The sequence below is a fragment of the Desmodus rotundus genome, chromosome 5 (genome assembly GCF_022682495.2).
Source record: "Desmodus rotundus isolate HL8 chromosome 5, HLdesRot8A.1, whole genome shotgun sequence".
Taxonomy (NCBI): Eukaryota; Metazoa; Chordata; class Mammalia; order Chiroptera; family Phyllostomidae; genus Desmodus; species Desmodus rotundus.
In genome coordinates, this window is record NC_071391.1 from 142,221,138 (window position 1) to 142,241,751 (window position 20,614).

The window sequence follows — 20,614 nt, forward strand, 5'->3', positions numbered from 1 at the left end:
TGATTATTGGTTATTTATATGTTCTCATACAATTATCTGATTTTTTCTTTTTCATATGTTTTCTGTTTCAATCAGACCATAATTTCCTATTCTTTTATTTACACCTAGTACAATTGCCTGAGTCAGGATTCATTTGCTAAAGAAACCCAGTTCTAACCAGCATGGGAGAGATTGTCTGGTTATATTCTGTAACAAAAGAAAGCATCGATGAAGCTCTACACAGGAGAGGGAAGGTTCAGCTGGGCCTCAGGAATAACTGAAACTAGACACTTTAGAGCCAAGTGTTTGGAGAGAAATAATAATTTCCACTAGGGTGATTTTTCCCAAAGAAGGCCCATTGAAGGTGCTGGCAGGCAAATAACTACACAAAAAAACAAAAGGAGGAGGGATTTGAACTGAGATGATGCCGTCCAGGGCCTGGCAAGCCTGTCACCACCGATAGCCCTTGTCAGGACAGTCAGATTCGGCTCCCTGTGTGTAATAACCTTGACCCCGTTTAATCTCATAGGGAAGTCATAGCTATGGAATTCAAAGAGCAGATACATTTTTTTTACTTTTTTATTTTTTATTTTATTTTTTCCCTTTCTTGGATAGGAATTTTTAATGATCTCTCTTGAACTTTATTTTACATGTAGTTTTTCAATTAATTAAGAAACAAATTGAATGGAGGAAGATAGAGCATCTGGATATTTCCCGCATCCTGACCCCACCTCTCTTTCTACCTCACACACGTGCCCACACGCTCAGGGGCCTCAACTGTCCCCAAACTGAAACAGAATACACAACCTCAATTCTTTTTTTAAAAACGTGTATAAGGCATTTGTGGACATCATGAAATTTTCATGTTCTGAAATCACAAAACACGATGAGACGGTCTCCTGCTAACGATGACTTGCCTGGCTCCAGGCTTGTCAGGATCACGTGACGGGCTCCATTATTTTTCTCTTCCTGCCTTATGCTTTACCAAATGTCATCTTAAATCATCACAGGACCTGTAAAACGGATGAGTAAGAAGCCATAAACAGTGGAATAGATTGTGCATTATAAAGGAAAGTCAAGTGACTGGAGATCAAAGCACAATTCTCAAAGACAAAACTGTCCCTTAGAGCACAATGTACTGTCTCCAAAAAGATACTGAAAAGTGTGAATGAGGAGAGGAGGCGAGTTACATAACAGGTTAGGAGTAGTAAATAAACTCTTTTTTTTTTTTTCTTGAGACCAAAAGATGCTGTTAAAGCACTAGATTCTGATAATCTGATTAGTGTTTTATGGAAAATAACCAGCGGGGTATTTTCCCCCTCTTTTTTTTTTTTTTTTGACTACTTCCATATATGACACATAGACATTCCAAAGGCTGAAGTTATTCAGTTTCAAGGAACGTCTGAGTACAGCAGGGTTCATGGACTAGGCACCCAGACAAAGGATTGGATTTTGGGTCCGAGCAGAGGGGTTGGTGTTAGAAACTCAGTGGATCTTGGTCTAATGTAAGAGCTGTATTACTTAACTATGGATGCATAAAAAATTACCCTAAAACTTAGCAGCTGAAAACAATATGCATTTATTACCTTAACAGTTTCTGGGGGAGTCAGGAGCCCAGGAGAATTCGGCTGGGTCATTTTGGTGCAAAGTCTCAAGGATTCAAACTGTTAGCCAAGCATGCCATTATCCTGAGGTTCGACTGGGGGTCTGCTTCCAAGCTCACTCACATGGGTGTTGTCAGGAGACTGCAGTTCCTTTCTGACTGTTGGCCATAGACTTCAGTTCCTCGGCCTGTGGGCCTCACCGCATAACGGCAGAGATCCAAGATAGAAATTGCAGTCTTTATAACCTTATCTTGGAAGTGACATAACATCACCACTACCATATGCTGTTGTGATAAGGGAGGGAACTTCGCAAGCGGTGACTAGCAGGAGGTGGATATCACTGGGGGTCAACTTGGAGGCCAGATGCCACAGGCCTGCAAGCACTTATTAATAAGATCGTTCTTTCTAGGAAACGTCAGGTTAAGGGAGCCCAAGAGCATAGATTTATCTTTGTTTAAACAAATATTTTTTTTATTTTTCTAGTGGTCACTGCACCACACATATTTAAAACTGGGTCAGCAAAGTATAGCCTTTGGGCCAAATTTGATTCTGCCTATTTTTGTATGTCCCATGAACTGAGAATGGTTTTAATTGTTTAATGGTTGGAAAACATAACTATTATATTTAGTGACAGGTGAAAATTACATAGTTCAAATTTAGTGTCCATCAGTAGGGTTTTATCGGAACAGAGCTACACTCATTTGTTGAGGTGTTGCCTATGGCTGCTCTTGTAGGAAAACTGCAGAGCTGAGTTATCGCAACAGACACTGTAAGGCCCACAAATTCGAAAGTATTTCCTGTTTGGCTCTTTACTTAAAAAGTTTGTCAACTCCTGACCTAAAAGGATATTTTAAATAAGTTTAAAATATTATCCTTGTTACTTATAAATGATAAAGAATATGAAGAACTTTTTATTGATAATAAAGTATGTCATAGGGATTAATATTTGTGTAAATGTAAACTAATATTTGTATAGTGAAGTAATAAATCTTATAGGCACTCTGACATTGCTACATTCATTTAGTATATAACCACTTCAGACATTTAATGAACAATGTGCTTACCTTAACAGACAGTTGGAGACGTTATCAAACACTTTTCGTATTTGATGAGAGGAAATTCTCTTCATTTGTTATATGAACAGATATTTAGTCTTTAAATTGTCATATATTTGTATCATTTTTCTTATATGCTACAGAAAAATCAGAATATAATGACAAGCAAAATAAAGAAAAAAACCCTATCTACAGTTCTACTTACCCCATAGAATATGATCACTGTATATTTTAGTGTATATTTTATACTGTTATTTTAGTATGTGTGTTTATGAGTGTGTGTATCTATTCACCTGTTTATCTATCTAGATCTATCTATACAGAAAGAGAAGCCATAGAACTTTCTAGAGCCTTTAGTTTGATACCGTGTATTTTGTATATTCAGAAATGCCATATAGTATTTATATAATGTTTCCAAAAGTATTTTGACTATCAAAACTATTTCCTCAACTTTTGGCCAAGATGGAAGCATAGGAAGATATGCTTCGCTTCCTCATGCAACCAAAAGAGGACAACAACCAATTTAAAAACAGAAAATAACCAGAACTGCCATAGAATCAAACTGTATGGAAGTCCAACAACCAAGGACTTAAAGAAGAAACTTTCACCCAGATGGGTAGGAAGGGTGGAGTCAGGCAGCCAGGGCAGAGAGGATGCAAGTTGAGGCTGCAGCTGGCAGACTGCAGGGTCCTATGTTTGCATGTAGATAAAAATTAGGAAAAACAACTGGGGAGCAAGCAATCCCAGCCCCGGACAGACTGCGCAACCCAGGGTTCCAGCTATGGGAAATTAAAGCCCCATAACCTCTGGCTCTAAAAACCCATGGGGATTGTAGCAGCAGAAGAAACTGCCAGTCTCTCAGGAGAGTCCACTTGAGGAGCCCATGGGGTCCTAGAACATACATAAGCCCACCCGCCCATGTAGCTGCACCAGGGCAACACCTGGAAGGGCGTCATTCACTTGCAAAAAGTAGGGGAAGTGACTGAAAGTGGGGTGAGAGCCGAGCAAGTGGCACTGTTCCTGCTCTGATCCCTTCCCCACATACAGCCCCACAATGCAGCTAAGTGGGTTGCCCGTCCTGATGAATACCTAAGGCTCCACCCATTATAATGTAACAGGTGCACCAACACAAAGAAATATGGCCCAAATGAAAGAACATATCAAAACTCCAGGAAAAGATCTAAGTAAAGAGGTTATGGCCAACCTATCAGATGAAGTGTTGAAAACACTGGTAATCAGGATGCTCAGAGAAATGATTGAATATGGTTGCAAAAAAAAAAGAAGAAGAAGAAGGAAGAAGTGAAGGCTATACAAAGTGAAATAAAGAAAAATATACATGGAACCAACAATGAAGGTAAGGAAACCGGAACTTAAATCAATGATTTGGAACAGAAGGAAGAAATAAACATTCAACCAGAATAGAATGAAGAAACAAGAATTACAAAAAATGAAGAGAGGCTTAGGAACCTCTGGGATAACTTTAAATGTACCAACATCTGAGTCATAGGGGTTCCAGAAGGAGAAGAGGAGGAGCAAGAAATTGAAAACTTATTTGAAAAAATAATGAAAGAAAACTTTCCCAATCTGGCAAAGGAAATAGACATACAAGTCCAGGAAGCTCAGAGAGTCCCAAAGAAGTTGGACCCAAAAGGGCCACACCAAGACACATGATAATTAAACTGCCAGAGTTTAAAGATAAAGAGACAATCTTAAAAGCAGCAAGAGGAAAGAAAAGAGTCACCTACAAAGGAGTGCTGATAAGACTATCAGCTTGTTTCTCAAAAGACACTTTGCAGGCAAGAAGGGGCTGGAAAGAAGTATTCAAAGTGATGAAAAACGAGGACCTACAACTGAGATTACTCTATCCAGCAAAGCTATCATTTAGAATGTTAGGGCAGATAAAGTGCTTCCCAGTCAAGGTAAAGTTAAAGGAGTTCATCATCAACAAGCCCTTATTATATGAAATGTTAAATGGACTTATCTAAGAACAAGAAGACCAAAACTATGAACAATAAAATGACAACAAACTCACAACTATCAACAACTGAACCTAAAAACACCCCAAACTAATCAAACAACTAGAATAGGAACAGAATCACAGAAATGGAGATCACATGGAGAATTATCAGCAGGGAGAGGGGAGGGAGGGGGGGGTAAAGGTACAAGGAATAAGAAGCATAAATGGTAGGTACAAAATAGACAGGGGGAGGTTAGAATAGTATAAGCAATGGAAAAGCCAAAGAACTTATATGTGTGACCCATGGGCATGAACTAAGGGGGAATGCTGGAGGGAATGGGGGTACTGGGCAGAGGGGGATAAAGGGGAGAAAAAAGTGGGACAACTGTAATAGTATAATCAATAAAATATACTTAAAAACTATTTCCTCAAAACTAATATTAATATTGCTGAGTGCACTAGTGTTCCATAAACAAGTGTCCCCACAACTATTGAGGAATTCTATACTAGATACACATCTGAAGGTACTGCCTGTGTCTCACTTGTTGAGGGTATAGAACAGATTTACTTGTAAAATGAATATAATCAAACTTTATTTTTCTCTAATTATGTGTAATGTACTTAGGGGGACTATGCCCAGTGTGGACTCTTGTCCTTGGTGGGGACAAGGGGCAGGGAGAACATGGAGGCAGCAGGAAGCCACAAGCTATAGCAACTGATACTTGCTTGGGAATCCCACCAGGAGAATGAGGGCCAGACCAGGGTTTCTTTCTCACAGCAGTGATGATAGGTGTGAAGCAACATAAATTCATGAACACTTGGCTGTGACCACACAGAAGTGGGAAAAAATAGATGGCTCAACATTTGAACACACCCCTTTCATCCACCCTGCTTCTATGGTAACAGAACCACCCCATGCTCATTCGCACATGCAGTCTTAGTGGGAGTGCCAAATACAGTGCTCTGTGCTGGCCATCAGTGAGGACAAAAAGGAGCCTGGAGACAAGTCAGCCGATGACCGAGTCCTCAGGAGACTGAGTCCCATTGCTGCGGGCTGAGCGCCACCAGGGTCCCTGTGCATTCTGAGGACTGGGTGTTTTGTTTAAACTATGGGAGCTCACCAGCATCCTTGTAACAACTACTTTTTATCATTCAAGTAAGTGAAGGGTAACAGAATTATAACACTTTGGAGTAAGGGTTATTTTAAGCTGAAGGCAACTGAGAACAGATAAGGACAAAAATTTGTAAAGGTGTCCCTTCCACCCCTCTCTACAAGGAAGGTCAGAAGTTAATCACCAAGACTGTTCTAGACCCTTATCAACTCGGACATGGCACCAGAGAAATCCACATTACAAACCTTGCTGAAACTAGCCCCAGTCTACCATTAGTTTCCCCCATAAATTTGCCTTCCCACAATTTCCCGTTCCTGGAAGCTCAAAGTCCCTTTCCTTTGCCTTGTCACTTCTCTAAAAAATTATTGTCTTTTGCTAAAATGCTATATAAGTCCATGTTCCAACCACCTCTTTGGGCACTCTACCACATCCCTGGGTGCTCCCAGGTGGTAAGTATGATTCATGTGTTGGTAAACCTCTGTTTGGCTTTCCCTGGTTAATACGTCTTTTGTCAGCCTAATTTGCAGGGCCCCAGCTGATGAGCCCCAATTGGGTACAGGAAAAATAAAAACCTCTTCCCTTAAGTAAGTCAGAGTCAGTTTCCGCTGGCAACCGAATCACATTAATAAAGTTGGTGTGGGAGTGGGGATGGTATAATCAGACAATGTACGCTAAAGTTTTAAAAGTAACATTTGCCTTTCTTCCCTTCATTTTTCTTGTTTACATTTTCTAGAATGAATAACGAATATGTATTATGTTTGTGCTACAAAATGAAAGGATACTCGAGCTATTTTTACAAACAGGATCCGAGGTGGGGATGGGACCGCTCACTGGTTACCACAACTGAGCTTTCTCAGTTAGATCTGATTTTTGGGTACATTTTTAAAAGAGTTGAGACAGGAAGTATATGGGTTATTTAGTCTGATAAAAATAAGCAAACATGTTTTTCTAAAGAGACAAGGTCTTTTCCTGGCACTGAATTTAAGGAGAAATTTTGTATGTGTGTGGGTTCTTGTTTACAGTACACTGAGTAATTTAATAAATATCTTAAAATGTGGTTTTGCATAAGACAGAATGTTCTGCAGATGAGTTTTTATATTAGTATGTTGTAAAAACTCAGAGACTGTCAACGTAAGAAATGCCCAAACCTGTAAGAATTGTTATGAGTTTATTTGAGCCAAACTGATGACAGTTGCCAGGAAGCAAAAACTCAACAGACTGAGGGAATGCTCCAGAAAAATGGCAATTTTGCGCCTTATTTTATACATCACAATCAAAAGAGGAGGTGGAAGGCAGTTACATGAAATCCCGTGGTAATAGATTAGGGAGGCAGGAGAAGGCAAAGGGGGTGGGGGAACCTCTAGGACTGGATGAAAAGTAAAAGGATAGACACGTACTTCTTTTACACAGGTGGCTATACAGGATACTTAACAGTCAACAATCAACAGGATAACAATAATAATGAGGGGATGTGGTCTGCGCTGATGCAGGGGTTATGCCCCAGGAGTTTGGAAATAGGGATGTTGCCTTGACATTCCAAAAGTATGTTATCATATATGCAAAAAAACAATAGACAGGCTCAGTTAAGGTAAAGACTGACTTTCGTCAGGGAAGAGTCTAACTTAGGACATGACAACCCCCCATGAACCACTGTTAGCAAGAAAGTTTTCATTTCAGACCATCCTGTGGGGTTACTTTAGGGATCTGAGTTTTTAAGTCCTCCATGCAGGACCCCCTTAGCTTGTCAGGTTTAGTATGTGGCCCCCTTTTGTCCACAAGATTTATATTATATCTTAACAAAGTGAAGACTTCTGCAAGAGACTAAAATAATAAGATCAAGCTTAAGTTCCATTCTCCAGATATCCTAATGGGTGTGGAACGAGGTTCAGAACAGGGTGTAGGCTAACAAGCCCCAAAGCCCTCTACAAGCCTAGCTTGGGGGCTGGGAAAAGCAGCCCAACAAGGGTTAAGAGTTATTTTGCATGTCAATAACAGAGGGCTAGCCTGTAGAAATACTGAATAGTCTGCCCTGGCCAGGGAGATGGGCGTGTCTTTGACCCATGGTGTAACTGGGAGGCAGCTGCCCCCATTACAGCACCTGCAGGAGAACCTGGAGATGGTTGGCTCCACACCAGGGGGCCACCTCTGCCCAGACTAACTACGGCAGCCCAGACAGGCAGAAAATATGGGAGTGCTAGTAGGGGCAGCCGATTGTGGGAGGAGTCGGAAATGGGGTTACAAAGGAGGACTCAGGCTGGGATTTAAACAAACAGGTGGGCTGCCATGTTCGAGGAGGACAACGTGGGACATTGCAGGACTGTGAGGGTCAATGGGGGTTAAAGGCCTCTTGCTGGCTGACCATGAGGAGGTGCCACGTGATTTTGGATTAAGAACTAGAGATCTTGGTGACACAGCTGTTGGTGCTGGGAACCATGGGAGACCTGCCCAGCTGAGCATAGATTACTGGGAGGAACTGGGAGAAGTGAGCTGCGGACTTCTGTTTTGTTTTTTTTTTTCCTTCTGGAAGGCGATACTTCTGACTGGCACACTCTGAGACTGGCCTGACTGGGCAAAGCGGGAAGGCAGGACCGTGTGTTTGTGGGTGTATCTTCGTTTCTATAGGGAGTGAGGTTTAACAGAGAATTCCCCATTATTCTAACCTGTATAACTTTTAATGAAATAATTCCTTTCCTTTTTACCAAACTCTGGCATTGAGAGCTGTAGTTCTTAACATGGCAGTGGGCATAAAGAACCGGGAGTAACAAAAGACCCCCAGGGGGTGTTTTCTGTAACAGTGTCACCTAGTATACGTAATAGATCCTAGCTCTTCCTGTCACCTACTTCAGAGCCAAATTCAGAATTTCATCGCTTCTTCCAAAGTAGGTCAGCATTCACATTGTTTTTAACAACGGACAGACATATTTGTGGTTAGCTAATCATTCATATTACTCACCCAACAGCAGAAACTTAATCAAACTGGTCCAGTAGAGTTTGTTCCTCTTCCCAGTTACCTATTTCTGTTCCCCAAATTGCTACAAATCCTCTCTGTGGTCCAGGTTTAGCTTTTGTCTTCAGTGAGGATTACCCAGCTCTTGTCTACCTTATTTGAAAAAGAAACAAACAGCAACAAAATGGCTTGGTTTGGTTAGCGGAATCATTTCCATTTATTGTTCTCAGGCAAGATCCTAATGCCTTCCCAGCCCGCAAATGACATCTGAAGAACTTCTGCGTTTGCCATGATGGGGGACCAGAGAGTCTCCTCTTACAAAACAACTGGAACCTACATACCACACGATTTTTATTATATTGCTTACATCGCAGCAACTATGGATCTTTCTAAAGGAAAAAAACAAAAACAAAACCCAGAGAATCTTGAGTGCCACTGAGAAGACAGAATTGAACAGGAGGCAAATGAAATCACAGTCCAAAGCCATGTGGATAAGAAGAGAATGAGATTCCACACAATTAATAAACAGCAAAGTTAGACTACCAAGAACTTCAGATACTAGAATAGCAGATAGGAAATATAAAATAGCTATGGGTGAAATGTATCTCATAACAAAAGATGAAATCATAAAGGGGAAGAATGTCAAAGGAGACTATAAGATACACTCGGGGGGCTATGAAAAAGAATTTAAAACCCAAGGAGACCAAATAGCAGCAATCCGTTTCCAAAAAAGTATTATAGAGATGGGGAAAGAATCAAATATCTACCAGCACTAGAATGGACATATTTTATTTATTATTACTGTTTGGTTTGGACCAAACTTTCTATTTAGTGTTCTGTAGTTGCTTAACACACACTTAAATGGTCTTATTGGGGCAGCGGGGAAGAGGAGGCTCTTGTCGATTCCTAAGGAAATGTCAGAGAGGCAAGATGTGGCCAGTACTACCCATTTGTTTTGTGTTTACCTGGTGAACAGCACTTTCTTTTTTTTTTTAGACAGAGAGTGGAAGGGAGGGAGAAAGAGAGGGAGGCAAACATTGATCAGTTTCTCTTACACTCCCCCAGTGAGGACTGGCCCGCAATCCAGGCATGTGCCCTGACTGGGAATCAACCTTCGACCTTTCTAGTTCACAGGCTGGCCCTCAACCCACTGAGCCACACTAGCCAGGGCCAAATAGCACTTATTTTACAAAAGCATCTGATCTCAGCTTTTTCATGCTGAGAACATTTGGGAGTTCCCTCTGAAGACAGTGTGCTATTCTAAGAGTACCATACCCTGACCACCCTCTGAATAGCTAGCTTGTTTGTTTGGGCATTGGGATTCACCTCTCCGTTTTAGATGACTGGATGTCTGTAGAAGATTTTGGAATTGCTTGCCTCATTTGCTGGAAAAAAACTTAGAAAGTGGCCTTTAGGGACACTTGGAAAATTACAACACTAGTACACAAGTCAAGCCTTAACACAGTTAACATTGGCTTGTTGAAAGCAGTGTCATAAGATTAAACATGTTTACTTTTTTCCTTACAAGAACATAAAAATTATGGAAGGGGAACTTAGGAAATTTTAAAAAGGTAACACATTTTTTTCTTTTAGTAGTCCTTGGGTAGTTATTTCAGAATAGGTTCTACTTTTTGTTTGTTTTGTTGAGCAGGAATTTTGGTCCAAAGTTTTGTTTTTAATTTCTGCTTTGGCCCGCCCCTCCCTGCCATTCCTCAGATTGGCTTCCTCCACGGCCACCCCCCCTCCGTGCTCCGCAGCTTGAACTGCGATAGGAATCATGTGGAGGAGGGTATCCCCTTTCCATAGAAGGGGAAGCTCTCTTTCTTATCTGCCAACCCAATCAGGACCACTTGAGTAGAGACCACTTCGGCTGCTTGAATATCTGTTTCCACGGCCACCAAGTACAGGTGAGCTGCTGTAATCATCATAGCGACTGCTTCCGCCTTACAATGATGGGCCTTCATGTAGGAGGAGCACTGCATGAGTTATCATAACTGTCATATGAATCCCTGTAGGACCTGCCACTTGGATGATCTGAATAGTCACGGTCACAACGACAGCCAAGACATCTCTATCACTAAAGCCTCTTGATGGATAGCCATCAGTGAACTGGAAAGAGCATAGTCACATTAAGTATTATCTCTTGGTGGTGGTGTATAATCACTTGGGTCACGAGAATTTGGGCAATCTCGATTTGAACAGCTGTCTTTCGTAGAATGTCCGTCATCTCTTGTGGACAAATAAACATCTCTACCAGAAGGCAGGGGCTCCCTTCAAGGTGGGCTCCATATCTCTTCCTCGAGATACAGGAGCTCTTCTTCCCATTCTACTGCTGCTGCCAACTGGTCCTGAAAAAGTGGACCTTTCAGGAAGAGGACCCCCACTTCTTGTGGTGGTTGCCTTTTTTACTGGAAGTGGTCCCCTGGGAGAACTCATGTTAAAATTCATGGAATAGCCACCATCACCCATGTGCCCTCCGTGTGAGGGACGTCTCCTGGTTCCTCCACTTTCTCCTCTTCTCTGTTTCTTGGAGGTGGAGGTGGTGGTCCACATCTTCCACTTTCAAATGATGGTTTATTTAGTGGCTTGCTCTACCTTGATGGCTTTTACATCTGAGGACTCTCTATTCATGTCTCTGGCTGCATCCTTAGTGTCTTCTAGGCTTTCAAAGGTGACAAAAGCATATCTTGATTTGTTGGTTTCACGATCTTTCATCAAGAGCACTTCCACTATTCGTGCATATTTGCCAAATACTACTTCAAGGGCTTTCTCGTGTGTTTCTGCGTTGACACCAGCAATGGAGAGGTCTCCTGGGAGATCACTTCAACCATCTCCCCACCAGTGAGAGTCAGAGAGGTGACAATGGTTTCAAGCTCCCAGCTGCTCATAGACAGGGGCCTCCTAGCAGCTCAGCATGAGGTGGGGCGATAGCTCTGAAGATGGAAGAGAGAACCCACTGGAACTACTGCGCGAGTGAATGGATACATTTTGGGCAATGAAAATGAATGACTTAGAGCTGTATGCAATGATATCAATGCATCTCTCAATGCTGAAAAGAAGAAATAAGATCCTCAGGAATACAGATAATAGGATCCATAAAGGTCTAAAACAAGCAAACTAAGCTACGATAATCAAAACAGTTTGGTGCTGGCACAAAGGCAGACATAGATCAATGGAATACAATAGAGAACCCAGAAATAAACCCTTGCACAGATGGTCAAATGATTTTCAACCAGAGTGTGAAGATCCTTTGGGGGTGGGGGTGGGGAAGGACAGTCTTTCCAACAAAGAGTGTTGGAAATACTGGCATCCACATGCAAAAAAAAAAAAAAAAATGAAGTTAGACCCTTACCTTACACCATATGAAAATATTAACTGATCAAAGACCTAAATGTAAGACTTAAAAATATAAAACTTTTAGAAAAAAACATAGGGGAAAAGCTTAACAACATTGGGTTTGGCAATGTTTTCTTGGATATGATACCAAAAGCATAGGCAATAAAAGTAAAAATAGATAAATTGGACTATATCAAAATTAAAAACTTCTCTGAATCAAAGGGCACAATCAATAGTGTAAAAAAGCAACCTATGGAATGGGAGAAACTATTTCTAAATCACATCTCTGGTAAGAGTTTAATGTCCAGAATATATAAAAAAACTTCTACAACTCAGCGACAAAAAGCCAAATAACTCTATTTAAAAACTGACAAAGGGCACAAATAGACATTTCTCTAGAGAACATGTACAAATGACCAACAGGCACATAAAAAGATGCTTGACAACCCTCATCATTAGGGAAATGCAAACCATAATGAGCTACCATCTCACATCCAATGGGATGGCCAGTATCCAATAATCAGAAAATAACAAGTGTTGGTGAGGATGTGGAAAACTTGGAACTTTTGTGTACTGTGGGTGGGAATGTACAGTGGTGCACCCACTATGAAAAACACTGTGGTGTTTTCTCAAGAATATAAAAAGTGGAATTAACATCTGGCCCAGCTATACTACTAATGAGTATGTAAAAGAATTGAAAGCAAAGTCTGAAAGAGATAATTGTACAATAATGTTCATAGCACCTTTATTCACAATAGCCAAACTGTGGAAGCGACCCAAATGTCCTTTGACAAATAGGTAAACAAAATGTGATATATACATACAAAGGAATATTATTTGGCCTTTAAAAAGGAAGAAAATTCCCATACATTTGACAACATAGATGAACCTCGAGGTCATCATAGTATGTGGGAAATAAGCTAGTCACAAAAAGACAACTATTATATGATTTCACTTACATGAGGTATTTAAAGTAGTCAAACTCGTAGCAACAGAAAGCAGGGAGGTTACCAAGGGGTAGGTAGAAGGGCAAGTGGGAGTTGTCTGATGTGTATAAGGTTTCAGTTTGCAAGACGAAAAGTTCTGGGGCTCAGTTGCACAACAGCGTGAATGTACTTAATCCTGCTAAGCTGTACACTTAAAAATCATCAAGACGAAATGATGTCTTTTACCACAATTTAAAAATTTGAAAAGCAAACAAAATTACTATACCGGTTAAGATACACTTTTATGTGTGCATTTAAATTATAAAGGAAAACAGAAAATGATTATCCCGCAGTCCGGAGAGGGGCGATCTGTGGGAGGAGGGGAACACATGATGGGGAGGGGTACGGGGCCTTCCAGGCTGCTGGAAATGTGCTGTTTCTTGACATGGGGGTGGTTACACATACTCGCTTCATAATGTGTCTTGAAACTGTTTATGTTTTATGCATATATATAACAGTTAAACTGTTTTGTTTAAATATATATATACACACACATATACACACTGAATAGTGCATGAAACACAAAAAGTTTAAAGAAAAATTGTGAAGGGATTATGGGTGTATATATGTATATGCATATATACATGTATGAATATGTAGTTGTTTCTTGTTGCTGCTGTAACAAATTACAATACAGTTAGCAGCCTGAAACAGCACAAATTTATTGTCTTACAGTTTGGAGGTGAAAAGTCCTAAAGGAAGGTGTTGAAAGGACAAAGTTTCTTCCGACAAGTCTGGGAAAAATCGTTTCCTCGCCTTTTCTAGCTTCTAGAGGCACCTGCATTCTCAACTCTGGAGACTTTCAAAGCCTCCGTCTTCACATCCACAGCACAGCGCCTTTCAGTCTCTCTCTCTGCTCTGGCGCCACGCTGCCGTTCCCTGACGCTGGCCCTCCTGCCTCCTCCTATGGAAACCCTTGTGATTGTGTTGGGCCCAACTGAATAATCCAGGATAACCTCCCCATCTCAAAATCTTTCATTTCATCCCATTTACAAGGCTTTTTTTTGCCATGTAAGGTAATAGTAACATATTCAGAAATTCTAGGGATTGGGATGTGGGCATTCTTGAGAGGCCCTTGTTCAAACAGTCACTAAGTTTTTTTTTCTTTTTGACAATTTTTGTATTGGATTTTTTTTTTATTATTGAGTTATGAGAGTTCATATAGTCCAGATACAGGACAGAAATATAATCTGTGAATATTTTCCCCCAAAATGTGCCTTGTCTTTTCTTTTTCTCAGTGGTATATTTTGAGGAGTAGGAGTTGTTAATTTTGAATTCCAACTCATCAATTTGATTTTCTTATGCATTATGAATTTGCTGTTGTATCTAAGAAATATTTGCCTAGCCTAGGGCCTCAATGATTTTTTCCTGCAAGTTTTTCCACTTTTAGGGTTCACATTTAGAACTATCATATTAATTTGTTGCATAAGGTACGAGGCATGGGTCCTTTCAGAGCGTCAAACCTTCAATAAGTGACGACATGAAGATTAAAACACAGCTCGAACTCGTCAGCTGCAGCGGGAGTCAGGGATGGCTGTTCTAACCCAACAGCAGCCTCTTGACCCCAGTGAGTGTCCCTCCCAGAGCACCCTCGATTTCCGTCTTCCAGTATGACAAGGCAGCTGTATTGAAGATAAAATTTGTATTTATGTTCAACAAAACATAAAAAATTCCTAAATAAACAATATCCCAAATAACATTAACAACAAACAAAAACACCTTACTTAGAAATCAGTTTGAGATGATAAATATCCTTTTCTCTACCACATGCTAAAATGTTTAAATACAGGACTTATTATAGACACTGAGCAAGAATAAAGCTGATTTACATTGCACTGATTATTCGAGGATTTGTATGAATATACCCGAACAGTGTAATTTGTATTTATCTTAATTATATTTAGATATGTATTTATATTTAGATATATCGATTGCTATCCTAGAATATTGCTTGTTTGGCCCATCCCTAAAGTAGCTCTTTTTTATGTGTCTCTTCTCAGGTTTCCATAATAGAAAATTTCCCCCATATTATATTCTAATATTATGTCCTTATTTAGTTTAAATTTGGGAGAGAAGAATAAAATATGGGTTCTCAAAACACTCTGGACCTGCACTGCCTCTCGCCTTGGATGCGCAGACTAGGCGTTTTGTAACATAGTTGTATAGAGGCCATGGGGATTGAGAGGCCACGGAAGTCTGGGCTGGATCCTGAGGGGTGGATAGGATGCTTTCTCTGACTTTTGCTTTTCACCTGACAAAGTGTGCATTCCTCCCCCACGGCCTGCCTTGGCTGTTACCATGGTGATCCAGGTTCTATTTAGCAGGAGTTTGATAAGACAGATTGTTTTTGCGATTTGTGAAATCTCACTCTCTAAAATAAGGACTGACGCACGGCAGCAGTAACAACGTGCGCTGAGCAGTTTCTGCTGCCTCTCAGCCACGCAGGGCATGCAGAATCCACCGTCAGCCCGGCGCGGCGCCACATCCTGGGTCTGGGGTTAGGAGGGACAGCTGTCATCTAAATCGATAAGATGCCGCAGTTGAAGATTGCCATTGGCTTTTTCAGTTTCCCTTCCCTCCAGTTTCTTTTCTATGCTGCATGCCTTCATGTCTGCCCCTTCCCACCGTCGAACATCTGCTCTCAGATCGTTTGTCCTGCGTTGACACAGTGGGAAGGGGCATTAAAATAGAGATTCTTAGAACTGATTTCAGAAAACTTTCAGTATAAAAAATTAAAAACAAAAAGTAGACAGTGCTCATTACCCAACTCCAACAATTATCAGTTCATGGCCAATATATATATCTCTGTGTACACATTTAAATGTACGTAAATCCCAGAAATTATAATACTTAGCCCATACAGATTTTAATAAAACTTCTAAAAGGTAAGAATTGGTGTTGTTTAAACCAACACACTACCACTTAAATTGACCCTGGAGATATTGTTACTCTTTGATAAATTATGAAGAATAAAATTATTGACTTGTACTTTTTTCCTTGCATGAAGTTTTAATGGCAACAAGAATTTCTATTATGTAATAAGCAACTAGAACATTTAACAAAACATATGTAACAACTACTTTCAGACAGTGGAAGGCAGGCGATATAGGACTGTGAGTTCTGAGAGGAGTGAAATAAACACTTCAGGCTATATTATTTTTTAACCTCTATCCTGGTGGGAGCAGTAAGATGCTATGCTGCTTAATATCTACTATACCACCTCCAGCTTCTGCTCCCATTTAGGACTTTTTTTTTTTTTTTGGTGCGGCCTGCCCCTCAGAGCACCTTGAACGCCTACTTGTGGAAGCAGACGGGTAATGAAGACAGAGCAGTAACGCCTGCTTTGGTCCCGCCCCCCAGCTCTGGTGCTGGACTGTGTCCTGAGCAGCTAGGCAGGAAGCAGCAAGGGCTGTCGCTGCTGCCGAGAAGACGTTTTGCTGACTTAGGAATAACAGCTTTGAGCTGATGATGTCAGTAATTTTTAAAATAGCTTATTCAAAAATCTTTTCAGTGACCTCAGCTACACTTAATGCCACTCAGCTAATCTAGACGTGGGCAGGAAAGGTGAAAAGGATGGGTGACAACTGGAAGTCCAAGCAGCTGTATCTTCAGAAGCCCATTTTGGGAAAGACCTTGTCTGAACACGTTGGAGACTGAAGATACCCTTGGTATCCAGTGACCCTGAAGCAGACATAAAACCTGTGTGTCCATAGTTCTGCAAGTCTGGAGAAGAATCTAGCCTCCAAACAAAAGTTGCTCATGGTATTTCCTGAGTTCTGCACACACCTTCTGTGATGGGAGCTTTGGCCCCCTTCTCTGGTTCCTTATGCATTTTAGAGATTCTACAGGCGGTGACTCCTGTGGACTCATGTCCTATGGGTTACTGTGGATTTCTCCTGTTGACCCTCCCCATGGTTCTCCTGCAGCCCATGCGGCCACCATAGCAGGTGATGTTTGCGGAGGTCTGCTGCATCCAGGCTGTGGCGCCTGACACAAGGATGCCTGTGTCTGCACTGAGAGGACATGCCTTTTTGCACAGCCCAGGAGAGGGTGCTGCTCCCAGCAGAAATGCTGATGGGACAGAGCTCTCGAATAGCTGTACTTAGTCTTCTGGAGCCTTCCGTGTGCTAAAGCCACACCACAGCGGGGTGGGGTGGGGGGGCACTGTGGCATTCGTTAATGCCATTTTTCTGTTAATCAGACACTAAAGCCATAGCACAAGATGTCCCCGCACTCTGTTCCTGTTATTATTGAAATACTATGGACCATTATTAAACATGCTCATTAAAAATTTGAAAATTTCACAATACCTAGATCATCTGCAGAACTTAACACCCTTCAGCCTAATAAAAGGTCTGCATTAGCTATTTAAAAATTAGCACATAAAGTCTCCAGCTGGTTGGTAGCCTGCTGTTTGCACTTATTTCTATTGAATGCCATTTATTTTATTCTATACATGTTTCATAATTCAGTCAACCAAGCTTTTTGTTCTTGCACATTTAGATTTCACTCCCAGGCATCTCGTTATTATAAACCATGCTACGAAGAACAGTCTCATGGCTATTTCCCCCACAACTGTAATTATTTTCTTAGGGGGGAATCCTGATTGCTGAGTCAAAGGGGTTCTATTTTTCGAGGCTTTTGATGCATACTCTCTAGTTGCCCTCTTAAATGGTGGAACTGATGTCCCCTCTTCCCATGCTCTTGACAACTCTGGGTAAATCATTAAAATAAATGCTCATTGGATTTGAACAAAACTTTTGCAGTAAAGCACGCACATCTTAACAAGTTCAAACAATATAGAAGTGATCAAAGTATAAAATGAAAGCCCTACTTCCTTTTTTTCCTTTATCATCACCCAAGGACATTTTTTTATTGCTTTTAGAGAGAGGAAGGGGGAGAGAGAGAGAGAAATACCAATGTGAGAGAGAAACATCGATCGGCTGCCTTCATAAATGCCTTGACTTGGGATCGATTGTGTAACCTTTCAGTAAGGAGGATGATGCTCCAACCCCTTGAGCCACACCAGCCAGGGCTGAAAGCCCTACTTCTCGTGACTCTTTCCCACTTCCTGAAATATTTGGTATCACGTGAACAGTTTTGTGTGCCTCCTTCCAGACCCTCTTCTGTGTGGGGGCCGACAGAAGGGGGAGCTGCTGAGACTTTGGCATCTACCTGCACTGATGTGACGCAAATAACCCTATCAAAATATATAAAATCACTGGTTTTAATATTCAGTTCCATGTTTATACAAAATCACTAGTTTTGACATTTATTTCCATATTTATTTCATTCCTTTCTGTAGTTTAAAATGGTTGCAAATTCATATTATTTTGATAATCCAAAAATATTCACCAATGTATTTACAAGTATGTTAGAACTGGGGTAACTAACCTCTAAGGGATGCCACCTGTTCCCCAAAACCATAAAAAGGAAACTTGTTATATTTATTATAATGTATACATATTACAAAGCACTGACAAAACTGTTAGCAATTTAGTTGAGGATTTTTCTGTTGCTATCTAGAGTTGAGAACAAAGGTTCATACCATAGCCCTCTTATCTAATCTGCAAAAAGCAGGACTTGCATCCTCTAGCGCTTAACTGGAAGAGAGTACTATCACACAAAAGAAAAAGGCACCCCTTCCCCAAGGCAACCTCAACTTGCCCCAGAGTGCAGGGTGTGGGCGCTTGCCAGGCACAACTTGGTCCTCTGCCTACAATTGCTCTCATGTCTGGTCCCCACTGTGCTTTAAACAGACTGCCCAAGCGTTCTGTAAGCCTGCAGCTCCCCTAGCACACCCCTTCATTGGAACAACTGCCGTCGTCTGCAAGGAGCAGCAGCATTCCCCCAGTCTCCTTTGGGTGGCCCACTGTCCACAAGGAGTGAGCTGACAGTAAGGTGCCCACCAGTGCCGTGGGCACCCTTCAAATATTGCAGCAGGACTAGTACGTGATCTCCGTGAACTTTCAGCAGACCGCTTCTGCAACAGCAAGTGCTCTCAGCTTTCCCACGTGAGTCATCTGGGCATCCACTCTCTCAGGGTTTTGGTGGTTGTTGGTAGTGTAGCACCTTTATTTAGTGAAATCTTTAAAAATCTGAAATTTGAGTGCTTTCCATCTTGGGACAACCAAAGAGTTAATACACTGCATTAAAATCTCGAACGTAACAAAGTACACCTTTTAAACAAGCAGTCTTCTATTCCTTCATAATCCTCAGAGGGACAGGAGGAACTGACAAAACAAAAGTTTTCATTGCAAAACTGTTCTTACTGAATTTAAAGCCTTTCTGAAAAAACAGAAGGGGAGCCTAACAATATGGAAATTGTTGCATCAGAATCTCCACTTGCACATGATGAAAATTAAGATGAAGATGAATTGGAAATGCTTTTTCATTACACTATTCATGTTATTTTAGAATTATTCTAGATGAATAGAAAAATTTGGATAGTACAGAGAATTCCCATGTACCTTACACCCAGTGTCCCCTATTATTAACATCGACATTAGTATGGCATATTTGTCACTATTAACTAACTGGTATTGCTACATTTTTAAAACTAAAGTCCTTACTTCCTTTAGACTTACTTGGTTTTCCCCAAATGCCCTTTCCGTTTTCTGTGATCCCATCTAGGATTTCACATACCAGTTGTCTGTTATGTCTCCTTAGGCCCCTTTTAGCTGTGAGTTTCTCAGAACCCCCTTAGTTCTGATGAACTTGACAGTTTTGAGGGTTGCTGGTCCCGTATTTTATAGAATCTCCCTCACATGAGGCTGCTCCAGCACTTTTCTCAGGATTACGTATCAAGGGTGCGTACATACTCTCAACCTGGCTTATCACTGCTGATGTTGATTTTCATCCCCTGACAGAAGTCGTGTTTGTCAGGTTTCTGCGCCATAAAATGAATCTCTTTTCCTCTTTCTGTACTGCACTCTTCGAAAGAAAGCCACTGTGAGCAGCCCACAGTTAAGGAGTGGGCATTTATGCTACATCTTCTTGAGGGTGGAGTGTTTACATAAATTTGTTAGAATTCTTGAAATCTTGGAACAAATTTGTTTATTCTCCCTAATTTTTTATTCAATCGTTGATTAATCTATTAATCCAATACTACTTGATTTATTTTGTTGCTCAGATTGTTCCAGCTTAGGCAGTTGGGCTCTTTCAGTTGGCTCCTGTGTCCCTGTGACGAAACTCATCTCTGTGGTTTATTATTTGTGTAATTAAAAATATCTTTAGCATGTGCTTACCTTCTGCCACTCCAAGATGCTCTGGGCCCATCTTGTATATTCTCTGCCCCCGGAATCATCTATTCCGCTAAAGAGCCCCACTTCCTCTCGTTGGAGGATAGTCTATCAAGATCTGGGCGCCAGTTTTGTGTCTTAATTCACGCAGGCTGCTGTAACAAACTACCACAAACTGAGCTGCTTACGAACAACACAGAAATTTATTTATCGCAGGTCTGGAGGTGACAGGTCCAAGACCAGGGTGGCAGAATAGTTGGGTTCTGGTGAGGGCCTTCTTCTGAATTGCGAACTGCTGTCTTCTTCTTGTATCCCCAGAGGACAAAAAGAGCAAAGAGAAAGAAAGAAAGCTGTCTGGTGTCTTTTTGTGAGATCTAATCCCATTCATGATTGCTCC

General features: G+C 41.1%; 1 pseudogene; it reads right to left on the reverse strand.

Annotated features, from left to right (window-relative positions):
* Positions 1–10,598: 10,598 nt before the first annotated feature.
* On the reverse strand, positions 10,599–20,282 carry LOC128780922 (uncharacterized; annotated as a pseudogene).
* Between the last annotated feature and the right edge of the window lie 332 nt (positions 20,283–20,614).